Here is a 17,233-nt window from a genome sequence, read left to right on the forward strand (position 1 = left end):
CCATCACCAATAGGAAACTAAGTATTCAATGATCCCAGCCTATAGGGGACATTCTTATTCTAACCACCCCAGCACTGTGGAGGTCAGAGGACAACCTGCGAAAAGTCACTTCTCTCCTTGTGGGTTTTGGGGACTGAACTCAGGTCTTCAGACAAAGCTTTCACACAGATCCCAGAGTTCCTATCAAAGGGAAATGCAAAATCTTTCCCTGTTTCTGAGCTGATTTTTTGATTGTTTTGTTTTTACCCAAGACAGGTTTCTCAGTGTAACCTTAGCTACTAGCTACTGGAACTAGCTCTGTAGACAAGGCTGGCCTCAAACTCACAGAGATTCACCATTTCTGCATCCTAAATGGATATTTTCCATTTCTCTTTCTGGCTTATTTTCTCAGACCTATCTTTCAGGGAATTAATTCTCTCTTCAGCTTTGTCTGTCATTTTGTCATTTGACCCTTTCCTGATTTTTTTTTTTTTTTTTTGGGCCAGGCTCACTATGTAGCTCTGGCTGGTTGGGAACTCACCAGATAGACAAGGCTGACCTTGAACTCATAGAGACCCACCCTGCTTCTGCCTTCTGAGTGCTAGAATTAAAAGTGTATGCTACTACACTTGGCCCCACTAATCATTTTGAACACACTTACTCAAGCAGGTTCAGAGACAGGACTGTAGTGTCCCAGGGTACCATGCAGAAAGCTTTCCTGTGGATGACACAGTCGAGATAGGCTAGTGTCACAATCTTTTACAAGCACAGAGCATCAGGAATGCCATGAGGCACCTTGAATTGGAGCAAGGGTCTAGGAGACTCAGGATCTGAGACACTGCCGAGGTCAGCACTGTCTCTGTTGTCTTATGATGATAATTTTTTTTACTTTTTATGTGTGCATATATGCCTATGTGTGTGGGTATTTGCACATGATTGTAATGCCTAGAGATGCCAGAAGAGAGTGTTGAATCCCCTGGAGCTGGTCATAAGTGGTAGGAAATGAACTCTGGTCCTCTGTTCTATTTTTCTTTTTTTCTTTTCTTTTCTTTTTTTTTTGAGACAGGGTTTCTCTGTGTTAACAGCCTTGGCTGTCCTGGAATTCACAGAGAACAGCCTGCCTCTGCCTCTGGAGTACTGAATTAAAGGTGTGTGCCACCACTCAGTGAGTGGTCTGAACTGTTGAGCTATCTCTCCAGCTCCTGATTGTTTAATCTCGTGTGTGTGTGTGTGTGTGTGTGTGTGTGTGTGTGTGTGTGTGTGTGTGTGTGTGTGTGTAGATGTGTAGATGCAGGCAACATCTACTGTTGGTTCCGAGGAAGCCTGTCTCTGCCATCCATCTCACCATGGACCTCTGCAAGTACTGATGTGTGACCTGCAGAGTCCACTTTATGTGGGTTCTTATGCATCTGAATTCAAGTTCGGTGCTTTGCCAGTTGGGCCATTATCTCTAAAGCGCCTCATGGTGATTATGTCTTAAATCAAAACCCAGTCAAATCAAAACCACACAAACAAGCCGGGCGTTGGTGGCGCACGCCTTTAATCCCAGCACTCGGGAGGCAGAGGCAGGCGGATCTCTGTGAGTTCGAGGCCAGCCTGGTCTACAGAGTGAGCTCCAGGACAGCCTCCAAAGCCACAGAGAAACCCTGTCTCAAAAAACCAAAAAAAAGAAAAAAAAAAAAAGAAAAAAAAAAAAAGAAGGAAAGTTAATTGAAATCATACAGTGCTTGGGCCCGTATTTTGTGATCTTGAACACAGCAGTCCGGGCTCTTGGAGCCCTTCTGATTTTTCTCCCTTGCACTGAGCACCCTGAAGTCTTGGTTACTTATGACTGTCCCTGGGCATGCCAACAGAATGACAGCTGGAGCTCTGTCTTGTTACTGGGTAACAACAGTACTAGGTGGTCCCATGCACTTCACCATGGCCTCTGCAGTGAATGACTGTAGCTTCCTTTGTCCTCACTGCTGTCCTACGAGGTAGGTGTTACATACAGTGTGAAATCTCAGGCTGAGGTGGGGACATACTGTCCACCGCCCCACATCCTCCTCACCATTTTGCAAGCACATTATGAAGCTGCTATGCTGCTTATTCTCTCTGTTCACTGGAGCCTGCAGGTTGTTCTAGACATTGGCCTCCTGTTTGTGAACAAGTGTGGTGTGCTAAACCTTGCACATACTAGGCAAGTGTTCTACCAGGGCTGTCCTATTGCCAACCCTCTTTTTCTCTTTATTTTTATTCTATCTCTATCTATCTATCTATCTATCTATCTATCTATCTATCTATCTAGTTATTTGGATTTTTTCAAAACAGGGATTCTCTGTATAGGCCTGGCTGTCCTGGAACTTACTCTGTAGACCAGGTTGGCCTTGATTGATTCTGTGTTTTTAAAGGACCTAACTATTTGGTTTGTGCAAATGGCTTAAATGGCTTTCTATTTTGGGGACAGAGAAAGGGGAAAGTGATACGGTTCTGTTCCCAGCCCCATTCCCTCTGGGCTCCCTTTTGTGAAAGAACCATTTGTTTCCTCCTGGTGAGTTTATCTCCTCAAGGTCAGACTGCAAGTGCATTTTGCAGATGGGCACTCACACCACGGCTGAGGAGGGCAATGTCACCCCAGTGTCCGTTTTCTTCCACTGTCACACGGGCACAGCGATCACCACCTCAGAAAACTGCTCCAACGGGGCCTGGAGAGAAGGCTTAGCAGTTCAGAGTGCCTGTTGCTCTTGAAGACCTATATGGTGGTTCACAACCACATGGAACCTCAGTTCCAGGGCATCAGGTGCTCTCTTCTGGCTTCCCTGGGCACCAGACATGCACATAGTGTACACACACACACACACACACACACACACACACACACACACACACACACGCAGGCAAAACACTCAGACACAGAAAGTAAATCTCAAAGACAAAAAACAAAAAAACCCAAATTGCTCCAAGATTCATCAGCGCCTGGCATCTCTCCAGCTGCCCAGCAGCTACCAGGTTGTGGGGAGCTCTCTGCTCCTGTCCAGGTGCTGTAATGTAAGGGGCAGCAGCTAGAGCCTGGCTCCGAAGCTCTGTGGGACCCAGGGAGTGTGCAATGAGCAGGGGTGGCTAAGGGGGGAGGTGCAGGTGGGTGCTGGAGAACAGAAATGAGTATTAACCCTTTAACAAAGCGGAGTACCCAGTAGGTGTCATGGGCTGCTGAAGGTCTTGGGGGTAAAAAAGAGGATACACGAGCCGGGCGGTGGTGGCGCACGCCTTTAATCCCAGCACTCGGGAGGCAGAGGCAGATGGATCTCTGTGAGTTCGAGGCCAGGCTGGACCGACAGCCTCCAAAACAATACAGAGAAACCCTGTCTCCTAAAACCCAAAAAAAAAAAAAAAAAAAGAGGATACACTAAGGCGAATGCAGAGCCAGCCAAGGAGGCAGAGAGATGTGCCAGGGAAGGAAAGGGAGGCAAGGGCCCAGCGTGCCTTCTGGCCTGCCGTGCCCCACCCCAACCCTGGAGTAGCTGGAAAGCCAGGCCTATTTTTGTATCTTTGACAGAGGAGGAAGCATGCCAGGGAGATGAGGAGGCTTCACTCAAGGCCTAACCTTGTTGGTGGTGGGATGCTGGGTGTGGGGGCAGCCAGGGAATCCGGAATCCCTCCCCGTGCGCATGGGGCTCCAGGGAGGGCCACCACCAGCCCTGGCCCTGGGAATGGCCAGCCCAAGGCTGTGACACTACGATGACCTCCTGTTCTATCCTCACACAGATAAGTCTCTTATAGATCTAGCCAGACCCAGGAGAGTTACTCCATTAAGCTCTGTGGGTCTCTTGGACATGAGTATAGTGCTGTCAGAGGAGAGACTAGGCCTTGGAGAGGTCCATGTTCTTGCGTATTCCTAGGGGCATCTCAGTGAGAGGTCAGAGGACAAGATGGACATGGCAGGAAGCTTCACACAGCCTGGCTGGTTGGAGTACACAGTGCTTATGCCCGACAAGGTCAAGCCTGCTGGCAGATTTTTGGTGGTGGTGGAGGGAGCTTGAGAAGTGTGTGGTGGTGGAGTCTTTAAAAGATTTATTTCATTTTATGTGAGTGTTTTACTTGTGTTTATGTAAGACTATCACATGCATTCCTGGTACCCATGGAGGTCTGAAGAAGGTCTTAGATACCACGGAGCTGGGAACTAACATGTGGATGCTGGGAACCGAACTCAGGTCCTCTGCAAGAGCAATAGGTTCTCTTCACTACTGAGCTGCCTCTCCAGCCCCAAGGGCTCTTTTTAAGTAGAGTCACTAGGCTGGTGAGAGATGGCTCAGCAAGCCAAGGCACTTGCCTCCAGGCATGATGATCGCAGTTCAATCTCCAGGACCCACATTGGCCTCACAAGTCCTGTAATTTCTACATGTGCTCTGTGACACATGCATGCTTCATGCATGCTCGAACACATGCACAGTAAATGTTAAAAAAAAAATTAAGTGGCAAGTCACCTGTTCTGGTAGCCAGAGTGCTCAGTGTGTCCAGAAGGGCGAGACACAGAGCCTCTAAGGTGGCTACGGTTCTGCAGGGTCCCAGTCATAGCTTTGGGGAGCCTGGCCAGGAGTCAACAGTCTGAGGACTCTAACACTATCCTGCCCTGTGTCCAGTCTGCAATCTAAAAAGCAGAACTTTTTCGAAGTGGCCACCTTGACCCTGGGTGTGAGAGGCACCCATGCTGTAGGCGGAAGAGACAACAGGAACCCTAGAGAGAGATTCTGGTTTGTCCTCATATCTCTGTCCAAGGATCTTGCACTTTGGGGTTGGAACCTTCTGAAACCGAGAGTAAGTCACTTTGCCTCCTTGAGTCACATCTTGGCTGTGTATGCGCGTGTGTATTGGGGAAGGGGGCGCTCTGGCATTTAATACCACAACCACCTGCGCATTTCCTGCATGCAGCAAAGTGCCTGCTCAACCAGAAATAAAGCCAGTGACACCAGGAGCCTGGAATGGGTCCAGCCCACACCAGGAATTGGAGCCCTGCATTGGCAGGTTCAGCAGGCACGGATGAAAAACTTGTTTTGTTTGTGACGTTTTCGTTGGGGGTCTAACACTCACTCACCTTAAGTTACAGCTGGATAAAAATGGACTACCTTAGGCACCGGGGTAATCTTCACCGAAAACAAGACCTGAACTGTGACCGCGAACTAACCCTTTTAAAACGCTGACAGGGGGTCAGAGACTTATCTCGTTTGCGTCTTTCCACAGGCAGATGGGGACACACTGAGGCTCAGGGGAAGTAAAGGCTGCTGGCACAGTCTGGGGCATTCCTTAGTGGTCTTAGTGGACGTTAGCTTCGAAAAACTGGTGCTCTTCCAGCCGCAGCAGGCAGGTCTCTCCTGGGCCCCTAAACCTTCATCTCACCCCAGGGCGTCGGGGCGGGATTGATCGCGGCTCCTCCCCGCCAGGGCCCGCCCTGCGCGCGCCCCCGCCAGGCTAATTAGGCACGCGGTTTGTTTACAAACACGGGCTCGGAGAAGGTGCGCGCAGCCCCGCATGTGCGCGTCCGGGGTTTAAGGGAGGCCTCTGGGTGCCCAGGTAGTAACCCCAGGGTGCCAACTGTTTTCCCGCCTTTCTCACGCTTTCCTGGGCTTCTGGAAATCCGCCCACCGGCTCTTGTTCCTGCGTGTATCAGAGAAAGTAGGAGAGAGAGCGCGCGGGCAGTCAGGGGTTCCGGCGTCGCCCGGGGTCCTGGCGGGCAGCCTTCCAGCCCCGCCCCCATGCGCCCCCCGGGCCGGGCCCGTTAGCGGCCGGGTCGGCGGGGCGGGCGGCCGGGGGCGCGCGGGGCGGGGCGCGGCGCGGCGCCGGCGGGGCCGGGACATGTAGTCCGTGCGCCTTGGCCTCCCCTGGGCGGCCCTGGCGCGAGCCCGGGCGCGGACTACGACTCCCGCCAGGCGCCGCGGCGCAGCGCATGAGCCCTGTACAGCTCCGGCGCGTCTATTATGCTGCCGGGGCCGGCGAGCCAAAAAGGAGCCGGCCGCGCGGGCCGGGAGGCGACGGCGCTGGAGCCGCCTAGGCCAAGTACGCCTTTCTCTTGCTTCCTTGTGCGCGCGGGGCGGCGGCGGCAGGGCTGGCTGAGAGAGCGCGGCCCCGAGCGCATGGCGCAGGCCTCCCGCGCGTCCCGAAACCCCGAGCCCCGGGCCGCCGCCTCCACCGCCTTTGTGCGCGGCCGCGATGCAACAAAGCACGGCGGCCGCCCGCCCGAGGTCGCGGCGGCTGCGCGGGCTCGGGTCCCCTCCGCTCTGCGCCCGCGCCTTGCCGGCCGCCTCGGGCTGGCCTGGGAGGCGTCGCCTTGGTCGGGGCGCCCAGCCTGGACTTGGCACGACTCGCGCGCTCCGCGCCAGCCCTCCCTCACGGAAGGGATTTTTTTTTCTTTCCCCTTTTCCTCTGCCCGCCATCTTCCGAAAGGGACTGCCCGGAGGACGCGGCGCGGGAAGGTGCGCGCGGTGTGCCCAGGGTCGCGACTGTGCGCTCTGGCGCCACTTTGCTGGCGCCGGCCTGGGCGGATCGTCTCGGGGCAGGCCAGGCTGGGCCTGGGCTCTGCGTGAGCCTTGCCAGGGGGGCAGCGGCGGCGTGGCTTGGGGGGCGGCGGCCGCGTTTGCAGAGTTATGGAACGACTTTGCACTCTCGCGAGTTACTGATTATGGCAGCCAGGTCAGGAGGAAACCCAGTTCGCGTTTTGAAATCAGCCCGAAAGAGTACTTAATCCGGGCGAGGTCCAGTTGAATCGAGGTGGGAGGGGTGGGGTGCACGTCTTTTTCCCACTTCGTGTATAACCCGCAAGTCAGTTGGGCTAGGAATGCGCACCCCAAATCCTCTCTTGAGGATTCCGGGGGAAGAAAACCTGGCGGCCTGGGGAAGTTCTCTTCGCCAGTCAGTTGCTGCCCCGGGGGCAGGGCTGACGTGGAAGCCTTGAACAGCTTTCTTTGCCCTTGGGGTAAGGGGCACGAAGGGGACTCACTGGGAGCATATCCTTTTGTGAGTTCACATTTTAGGGCTCAGTCCTAAGACTCTGCCCTTTGCAATTTTGATCGAGAGCGCTCTGCCTGAAATAAGTGCACAGCTGTTGTTTTCCTCTGTTCCTTAAACTTCATAACTGTAGTAGACATTTGTATCTGTGTGTGTGTGTGTGTGTGTGTGTGTGTGTTCGTGTGCGTTCGTGTGGTAAGTAGCTAACATGGGGCTGGGTGCAAGAAGGAAAGTAAGAGGAGGAATTGCTGGACTGAGCTCCTTCCTCCCCTTTGCCCCCAGTGAGGACAGGCTGGTTCCCCCCCCCCCCCCCGTGTTGTTTTGCACTTTCTTAGTGCTTAGAAAGTTCGTTCGTTGTGGGTTCATGGGGATGTCCCCGAAGAGAGCTGAGTTCCCTGCTGTACTCCTTGAAGAGTTTCTCACCGGCTTTCTAGGGTCCAGGAAAGGACAACTGCAAAGAGCAGTCCCAGGCCCCAGTGGCCTTTTTGGTGGCCCCATGGCCTCTCATTTTGCAAATAAAGGCCTGTTTGCTGTTTGTTCTGCCTGTGCTGCTGACTGCAGATGAGGAGAGGTGAGGTACAGGCTTGGCAGCTCAAGAGGCAGGGGTAATGTCTTTCTGACCCTGCTAGTAAGCTCTGGGCCCAGTGCTTGAAGCAAGGCACTTCTGTGGCTCCAGTCCTAGCCCTGTGTTCGAAACACCCAGGAGAGAGGCATTGAAGAGCTGTTGCAGGCTGGATGGCCAGGGGGTGTGCCAGGTTTTTTTGTGTTGGTTTTAAGAAGGTGCCAGGTTTATTTTTACAAAGTAGAATAACTGCTTTCTTTCCACGGTGCAGTATCCTGCCTGGGAAGTGAGCTTTGAACAAGGGATGGAGCTTGTAAAGGCTCCCTCCCTTAGACCCACAGAAAGTGAAAGTGGGGGAGTGTTGAAAGGGAAGGCACAGTCAGGTCTGCTCCTGCTCAGGCTCCTGCCAGCCTGGAGCTGTGCCCCCAGGGCCTCCCAGGGTTACCTTGTCCACTTCCTGGTTTACTGTGGCAGCGCCTTCCCCGGGGGAGGGAGGCCCAAGGCCACAAGTGGGATGTTCTGCCTACTGTTGAAGTACATGCTGGAATGCCCAGATCTCACAAGGAAGAGGCACCGGGAACTAACTGTTGAGTGGGGGGGGGTCCAGGATCCAGTGGAGACCCTTTCCTGCTTCAGGCTGTAATCTGAAGTTGTAACAGACAGCAGTGCCCCTTCCCATGGGGCAGCCTTGACCCATATGGGGCCTGATGAAGCTGTGCTCTGCACCCATGTGCAGTAGCCTCACCTGGGGGCTACTGTCTGCAGTAAGTTTTGACAGATGTGCTGCCCTTTTGGTCATTTGTGGTGATTGCTGCCCTCTGGGACACCCAGCCATCTTAAGTGTTGGTGGGCTCTTTGCAGGGTAGGTGTCCCATTTTGAGTGCTCACAATTTGGTAGTGTCTTTGTAGGCCTGTTGGTTGCTGAAGATCTGAGGCCTGTGTGTCTGTGTGCCTGTGTGTGTGTGTGTGTGTGCCTGTGTGTGTGTGTGTGTCTCAAGCTTTGGCTCTGGAAGGCCAGCACTGTTGGCTCTGATTTCTCAGTGTCTGTATGGCCTGATGACCTTGAACTGGACATACAATTTGGGGAAAGCCCTCCCCTCATCAGGCCCCATCATAGTCCCACAGAAGGGCTCATTAGGTGTTGGGGGCTGGAGGTGGGGGGGGGTCAGAAGTGTCACGTGGGCACAGTGATGTGCAAGGGTCCCTGGCCAGCTTCCAGTGGCGTTAGAGGTTGAGTTTCCTCACCCATGTCTGAACGTTTCCAGAAGACATACCCAGACACTGTGACCTGTAGAGGGGGAGCCTTATGGCTCCTGGAGTCTGAGGCGGAGGAGACATTTGTGCCACAGGGACAGGATGGCCTCAGTTCCTCGTGAGCATTGTGTGATACCTGAGTGGGTGCAGTTGCAGTTGCTGCTGTCATTGGGCTTGCTGTGCCTATGCTGTGCCCTTTAACGCATGGCGGAAAGAAGGGAAGTTGACTGAGCTCTGTGGGTAGTGTTCTCCCCTGGGCTGCTCACCAGAGAGGGCCTTGGAGAGCTGAGCCATCCCCCTGGAACCAGGGCAGATGCGGAGGACTGGACTCGGGAAGCTTGTGCCCTTGTGGTGCTCAGCATTCTTATCTCTGCCCCAGTCTATTCCAGGTGGGCCTGGAGCCTGTCTTGTGGGCAGGGCAAGGTGGTACCCCTGGGCTCCTGGCCCTTGCGACTCACCCGATTCCGTGCTTCTTGGCCTTGTGGTCTGCCAGGCCACCGCCTTTCTCAGCCTTCCTTCCCATGAGGTCTGATGGAACCAGTTCCTCAGGGCCCCTGGATGGAGGGGAGGGACTTGGGGAGACACATGGGAGTAAGGGCTGGTGGAGGTGGTGGCTTTCTCTTGACTGACACCTCTCTTGCTTGGGTGGGCAGATGAGATGAGGTAGTTGAGCTGCTGGGCTGTGAGTAGTTGCATTGACCTCCTATCCTGGCCCCTGGTCTTGCTTCGGGGTGTACAGAGGTGAAGAAAGGCAAGGTGACCGTCCTTGTGGGTTTTAGTTTAGTTTAGCCACCTACAAACCAGGCCTTGAGGGGGTGCTGGTTATGCAGCCCAGCAGGAGCGCATTTCTTCTGCGACCCAACAGAGCCAGGTGCCAGGTGGGCCTCCTGCCCAGCTTTGTTCTGCTAAGTGTTCAACATTGTGTCAGGCTCCCTGAGCCTTAGTTAGTGCACTCGGGGCCCCTGGGGTTGCGTGGGGGGTCCCTGCAAAGGTGCTGGGACCCCTGTAAGTACAAGGTTGGTGGTCCGCCTTCTCTCTGCAGAGTGTAGGTGGCTCTGACAGGGTATTTGAGAGGCCCTTCTGGAGGCCACAGTCTGCAGAGGAAGAGCAGCTTAGTTTCCTTGGGCAGACTGCTGGGATATAAGGCACAAAGGCCTAAGAAAACCCAAACTTAGGAAGCATGAGTGGCCTGGAGCTATGGGCAACTGTTGGAAGTCAGAGGCATGGTGGCTGGTGACAGCTGCAGTCACTGGGCCTTGTGTGCCCTTCCATCTGACAACCGTGGGTTCAACAGAGCTGACCCTTCATGGGGTGGGGCTTGGCCTGTCAGAGCTAGGTCCCCTGCCAGTCAGAGCCAGGCAGCTGTTAGAAGCAGGTGTGATATGACCAGGGTGAGCTTGGGGTGCTGCTGCTGGGGCTCCCTAGCAGTAAAGGGCAGGCAGTGTCGCTCAGGAGAGTTGCAAGTGGACAGGGAGGCCCCATATAGACTCCTGTCTTCCTGGAGGCCCCCAGCCATGTTTCTCCCCAGGCCCCAACAGCAATGAGCAGTTGGCTCTGTCTGTCACAGAAGCTGGCCCTGCCCTAACAGATCCGTTTCCCCAGGCTTAGAGGGCCAGCCCTAGGGTGGCCCCTCCCAGGGCACCCAACTGGTATGCCAGCGTGAAGGCAGCAGCCCCACAGCATTGTTGAGAGTTCTGTGGGGATAGTGGTGAGTCTGGGTAGATGGCCCTGTTGGAGCCTGGCTCTGACTCCTGCCTGGGCCATACTGGGCCTCTGTTTTCTTTCCACTCACCTACCCGAGAGGTGGAGCCCATGGGTGCCCACCAATGTATCGGAGCTAGCCGCAAGGACCTGGGGCTGAACTTGGGGAAAGGAGCTGTGTGAGTAGCTGTGGCTCTGACCTCTGCCAAGCCTGAACACTAGACTGCAGAGGGTGCTGGCCCTCAGGTTCCTGCTGCCTAGTGAGCTGCTTATCACAGGAGACAGCCTCTTGGGGGTGGCGATGGGGAGGGGCTCTGCATAGCCCTGGCTGTCCTGGAACGTGCTATATCCTGGAACTCTGCCTCTGTCTCCTGAGTGAAACAGCTTCCTTAAGGCATCTTGTGGTTGGCAGAGCAGTGGTCTGTGGTCAGCTGAGGCTCTAGACCTCAACCCCCTCAGCATCTATGCATGCGCTGCCTCCTCCCCGGGGCCACTTGATGCAGATCTCAGATGTCCCCAGCTGGGAGCCTCTTAGGATGGCCTCTGCCTTTCTGCGGCTCGAACCTGGAGTCCCTGGGAGCTGGTCTGGCTCTGCCCCTTCCTGACTCTTCCCCCACACATGGCCAGGGCAGCCTTCCTAGATAGACAGTTCTCTCAGCTTGCCTTGAAGCTCAGAGTAGAGGCTTCTTCCCTGGGTCTGAAGAAAGGTTCCCCAGGCTAGATGTACTCCTAAAGCCTGGCAGCTGTCCTATGCTTGGTCTGACCCAGGGTTGACATGGGGAGAGGAGCTGTGTGGGTAGCTGTGGCGCTGACCTTTGCCATGTCTGAACACTAGGCTGCAAGGGGTCCTGGCCCTCAGGTCCCTGCTGTCGAGTAGTGCTGGCCTGGTGTGTGTGTGTGGGGGGGAGGTGAGGGGGCCTGATCCACATAGCTTGAGAGTTAGGAGGAGGAGGCTGTAAGGGTTACACTGAGCTTGCTGGGTGTTTTCTATGGTAATAAAATTGAAGGTCTCTACCCCTCCATGTCTCTCCAGGGCCTCTGAGCCCTGGCCTCTCACCTTTGCTGATTTGTCCTTTGGACTTAAAGGGATGGATTTTTCCTTTCGTTCTTGGACCTGGGGAAGGGCAGGGGGTGGCCTTCCTAAGGCCATAGAGTGAGGCTGGAAAATTTTCAGGATTAAGGCCTTCCTTCCCTATGTCCTGAATGGTTTTGGCAGGTGGGCAAGAGGGTGCCGGGAGTTAATAGGGAGTTGAGGCTTTATAGGCCTTTCTTGCCTTTCCTTGCTATGGCAAGGGGGCTGTCATTAGTGTAGGATATGAGTTGGCCCCGCCCTCTCTGGGTGACTCCTCTGAAGCATAGGTCTCACTAGAGCCTTGCTCCAGGCTTCCTATGGTGTTTGTGGGCCTTTGTGGTTTGTCTGAGTTTCCACACTAGGTGGTTTCACATCCTCTTGAGGCTGATGCCTCCTCAGACGGACTTTCACCCACACTTGTCCTGAGGTATTGCCCATTGTGGGTGTCCTGTGCTATCCTGGAGGCCCAAGTGAGGGGACTCCAGGGCTCTGTAGACAAGTCAGGCCTTGCTCAGTGGCAGGCCTGGGGAGGTGAGCCTCCTTTTCCCCATGAGGTACGGGCTCCATCTCTGTCGTGCCTGACTGAAGAGGTTGCTGTGTGTATTAGCAATAGTGTGTGGAAGCGTCTGTGACCAGTCCTTAGAGGGTTTGGGACTACTGTGTACTGACTTACTGAAGATCAGCAGCTGAGCTGGATATGCAGCAGACAGAATGGTGCCCCCTGGGGGCAGTCTGCAGTGAAGACTTGTCTGGCATTCACTGGCTCTCAGTGGAGCTGTATGGTCAATGCCAAGGTCCACCAGCTCCTTTCTTGTGTGAGGTCCTGCCATCCTATTGTGCACCCCTTAGAACTGGCACCTAGAAGGTTGGGTACCAGCTCTGTGGGTACCAAATGCGTAGGACCATCTGTACCACAAAGAGCAATCCCAAAGCTGCTGGAGCCCCTCCATGCCTCTCCTGGAGCAGGTGGGGTTCAGGGAGACTCTGTAGGTTAGAAATGTGTGAAGTCATGAGATCTCCTTGGCATTCTACTTTCGTTCCATTCTAGCCACCCTACCTGAGGCCCCAGCCTCAGCTTCTTAAAGGGTGTGGCTAGGGACCAAGGAGGAGGGTGCATCTTCTTTTGCTTACGGCACAAATTTGTAGATTAGGACAAGAATTTAGATGGGGTGTCCTTTCTCGTGACAGTCCTAAGCTGTGTGATTTGTCCAGACTGCCCTTTGTCTTTTGCTTCTCCCAATATGCCATCAAGCTCCAGACACTGTCATTCATGGAATGTGCAGTGCAGACCCCTAAAAGATAAGATTTTGAAATTCACAACCACAGTGCCATCACCCCCATAGAATTAGCTCTGCTGCCCGAAGATGATCAAATCCTAAGTCAGGATTGAGGTCAGTGGCCTCTATTCCCTCTCCATCAAGGGTTTCCAGCAAGTTAAGTCCCTGTGTTTCAGTCCCGAGTGCCACACCGTACCTCAAACCTGGCTCCTGAATAATAGAATGGAGTCTGTTGTCCTGGAGGCCCAAGTGAGGGGATCCAGGACTCTGTAGAGCAGTCAGCCCTGGGTACCACAGCTTTCCTGCTGCAGGGTCATTGTCTTTATTCCTCTTAGCAGCTGGCCCTTGGTCATGTGGTCTCTGAAGAAGGTGATGCTGATGCTGGATGGAGTGTTCTCTTAGGCCTGAGGACAGGGATCTGCATAGGAGAGACTTCCCCCACCCCATACCACCGGTGTTGTGGCCACTGATTTGGCCTTCTGAAATCTGAAAAATTGGCAGTTTAAACATGTGACCTAACGAGAGGAACATCATAGGTAGGGTCATCCAGACTGAGCTACATAGTGAGTTCCAGACCAGTCTGAGTTGTAGAATGAGACTCTTGTCTTGAGCCAGAACAAAAAAGAAGGAAAGGTAGGGGAGGGGCACCTCCAATGGGTAGGCTTGTGAGCATTGCAGGGATATATTCATCAGTGAGATAGAGGGCCCCAGACATGGCCTGCCTGCTGGCGTTCTGGTTGCCATGACTCTTCCATATCACCGGGAGATACCTTAGAGGCTGGGTTTAGGGTTGCACTGCTTCCCATGCTCCTTGTGTTAATGGGAATCTGCCTGTTTGTGTGCTCTGGTGTGTCTCTGACCCTGCCTGCAGCAGGCCTTGATGATCTGTCTCAGTTGCACTTGCTGGAAGCCTACTTCCCTCCTAACATTCGCTCTGATAAGCAGTGTGGGCTCACTGTGGGTCAGAAAACTACTTCTCTTATGGGAGATGGCTTTCAAGCAAGTCCTTCCTTCACAGGTTCTGGCACTGACATAGCATCTCCTGTGTGACGGTGTCTGGTTCACTCAGCACTGCTCTCTGGTTGGTTGAGGGTTGCTAGGCATTGATGAGTGAAGGTTAGGCTAGGTTATAGTGGCCCCTGCTGTCCAGACTTGCCATACTGAGTGTGCTTTGAAGGGAAGTATGTAGACATCTGAACTCAGTCCAAAGAGATGGTACTGTGCCAGTGTCTCAGGGTTTGCTGTGAAGAGGCGCCATAACCACAGCAACTCTTAGAAAGGAAAAGGTTTAATCGGAGTGGCTCACTTAGAGTCTCAGAGGTTTAGTCCATTTGTCATCGTGGCAGGAAGCATGGAGTGTGCAGGCAGACAGGGTGCTGGAGAAGGAGCTGCTCCATGTTGGCTCGAAGGCAATAGGGAGGGAGTGGTCTCAGTGTCACACCGGGGGAAGCTCGAGCAGAAGAGACCTCAAAGCCCACCCCCACAGAGACACACTTCTTCCAAACCAGACCATAGCTACTCCCAACAAGCCACACGTCTTATAGAGCCACTCCCTATGAGCTTGTAGGGACTAATTTCTTCCAAACTCCCACAGCCAGGGAGCTTAGCCCACTGGTTGGGGTCCTACCTCTCAGCGCCTCTCTTTGGTGGTCCTGGGGACTGGGCAGCTTAGCTTTTCCACCCTCCCCACCTCTTACCCTGCTGTCACCCCACTTGTCACCATCCCAGGCAGTAGGACATCTCAGCAGGAGGCTCCCAGTACCTGGGTATGGAAAGGGCTATGGCCATCTGCTTTCCTCAGAGGAGGCCTTCCTGCTCTTTAGTCTGCAGCCCCAGGTCCCTTTCAGTGTCGTGGGTCCCGAGAGTCAACTTCCACTCTTACACTGGTCATAGCCAGCTTGTGCTCCCTGAGCCCCGAGTGCTTAACTTCAGGCTCACAGCCCCATGGGAGATGAAAGGGCACATTATGAGGCTGGCAGATAGCAAGGATGAGTTGTAATCCTGGGGGGGCTACCTCATCATCCGCTCTGCAGCCCCAGGTCTTGAGGGATAATGAAGGCTAATGTGGCTACAGCAGCTCTGCTGGTTAGTGTGGAGTCAGGAGCAGGGTTTTGAACCTACAAGTGATTAATCCAGTATGCTATCAGGGTCATTTGTACAGGACAGGACTGTCTGATGATGAGAAATGGTGTGGAGGTAGGAACTGACACTCTGGTGGATAGATAGCCTGGCCTTGTGCCTAGGTAGCCTTTGGTCTACAGGGAAGGAGGACACAGCTTCATGGCTGTGGGCCCAGGTCGGAGGAGCTGCTTGGCTACTGATCTATTCCCTGAGGCTGTGGGTGCCCAGGATGATGCCGGGAGAGCCTCAGTGCAAGCACAGATGGCACCCCAGATGCTCAGAAGCACTTCCTGGGTGCAGTAAGTGGACAGTCAGAGCTACTTGGCAGGTGACACGTCTGATGTAGGTTTTGGAGACCTTTTCCACCCTGAGCTGAGGTGGAAGGAACCCGCTGAGAGTAGATGTTGCCAAATGTTTAGCAGCCAGGCTTCTCCAGAAGATCTTCCAGATTGCAGCACTTACCAACCTCTGTGGTGAGACTTGAAAGGACCAGCAGGATGTCGGCCAGCCAGAGCACTCCCGAGCCTCACTGGTCCACCTGTAAGTCTTGGAATTGGCTGGACATCTCACCTCTGGGTGTTGCCTTGAACCCTTCCAATGTGATAAGCATAAACACAGAGGGAAGTCCGAAAGACACCGGGTTCACAAATGAGGCACCAGGCCCCACATGCAGCATGGAGCCTGGGCTGGGCCTTTACCAGTGGATGTGGGTCCACAGTGCGTACATGGTGCTGCCCAGCTGCCTCTAGGGAGAGCTGCCGAGTCCTTGCAAGTGTCTTAGGTGCAGACCTGACGGCATCAAAGGAATGAAGAAAGGACAGGCAGATATGAATGGCGGGAAGGTGAACTGGGCTTTTTGATGGAGAAGCTGCAGCACCCTGGAAGTTGAACACGTTTTGATACACAGTTGACCAGGGAGGCAGGCTATTGCACACAGCTCAACAAGGGGGCAGGGTTACTACATGCAGATAGGCAAGGAGGCAGGGTTTACGGTATATAGCTGGGTCAAGGAGACAAGTTTAGCTAATCTCGGTAAGAGTTGTGGCTGTAAGAGTGTGAGGGGGTGCTATGGTGGGTGTGTTCTGCACACATAGATCAGAAGAAGGCTTTGCTCTTCCTTTCTGGGTGTTATCCCAGGGAGTGGGCAGGGCTTTGCCATTCCTCTTAGTCTTAGGCTGTGGTTGTGCCCGTGTCAACAGCATGCGTTTGTTTGCTCAGGGTTTCCACCACTCTTAACAGACTGCTAGAGGTTTGAATATTGAGGGATCTGTGTATATTCCTGCACAGCTCCCCCTGTACACTCTTAGAGTGTTTTTTTTTTAAGATTTATTACAATATTCTGCCTGCATGCATGCAGGTCAGAAGAGGGCAGATATCATTACAGATGGTTGTGAGCCACCATGTGGGTGCTGGGAGTTGAACTCAGGACCCCTGGAAGAGCAGTCAGTGCTCATAACCTCTGAGCCATGTCTCAAACCCCTCTTAGAGTGTTCTTGCCACGTAGTACACAGAGGTCTTACTGTGCTCTACCTCTGCTTTATAGTATCCTTCCTGTTGAATTTCTGCTGCATGGTCCTGCTCCCTTATTGGTGCCTTGCCATGAGGGTACTGTGCAGTGGGGCACACCATACAGTGGGCACCCTGTGAGAGTTACAGCAGGGACTCTGTAGAGTGGGGACACCCTGTATGCTGCCAGTGCTGCACATCACCCTGGCCTTGCAGCCCTATGTGTGGCCAGCGTTCCTGACATCTAGGATAGGAGACTTGGAAGTCGCAGAATGTGTCTTGTTCAGGAACTGAGCACACAGGTTGTGATCACCCTCTTTCACTATTCTGATTGGATGAGGGTCAGGCATGTCACAGCTGGCCACCATCACAAACCCCAGCTGGTTCTCCTGGTTACATTAGAATCTCATGCCATGCCCTGTTCAGGGCCCCCGCTCCCTGTGCTAGGTTTAGGTCTGCAAACAGTTGTTGCTCATCTCTCAGCTAAGCTGTTGGGTCCATGTTGTAGTTCTCTGAGTCTGAACTGTTTTAACACATTGCCACAGCCAAGTAGTTGAGGGTCCGGTGTAATTGAGCCAGCCCCAACCGCTCGGTGGAGCTGTGAGCTGAAAGGGGCTAGGCCCCTTGTGCTCTCCTCACCCTCTTGCCGGGAGCCAGTGACTCACATTTGAATTTTCCCAGGTAGAAGAGCAGTGTCTGGGGTGGCTCTGAGGAGTGCCGCAGCCACGTATCCAGGTGGTGGGGAAGGTTGTGTCCTTGCCCAGGTGGAGGCTCTCAGAGTGA

The 17,233-nt window shown here is 53.9% G+C and overlaps 1 protein-coding gene across 6 annotated transcripts in view; it reads left to right on the forward strand.

Moving 5' to 3' along the window:
- Brd3 (bromodomain containing 3) overlaps positions 1–17,233 on the forward strand; it is a 53,509-nt gene that overhangs the window by 17,141 nt on the left and 19,135 nt on the right. For 2 of the 6 annotated variants that reach the window (XM_040745153.1, XM_040745158.1), the window contains exon 1: positions 5,891–6,009. The exons of 1 other annotated variant lie outside the window; for it this stretch is intronic. The gene's annotated coding sequence lies outside the window, so the exon portion shown is untranslated. Of the gene's footprint in view, positions 1–5,890; positions 6,010–6,290; positions 6,426–11,488; positions 15,485–16,892; positions 17,132–17,233 lie in introns of those variants that run through there. 3 more of the 6 variants (XM_040745157.1, XM_040745155.1, XM_040745154.1) reach the window with 3 other exon arrangements.

This window comes from Mesocricetus auratus, unplaced genomic scaffold, assembly GCF_017639785.1.
Source record: "Mesocricetus auratus isolate SY011 unplaced genomic scaffold, BCM_Maur_2.0 Super-Scaffold_100004, whole genome shotgun sequence".
NCBI classification, from domain to species: Eukaryota; Metazoa; Chordata; class Mammalia; order Rodentia; family Cricetidae; genus Mesocricetus; species Mesocricetus auratus.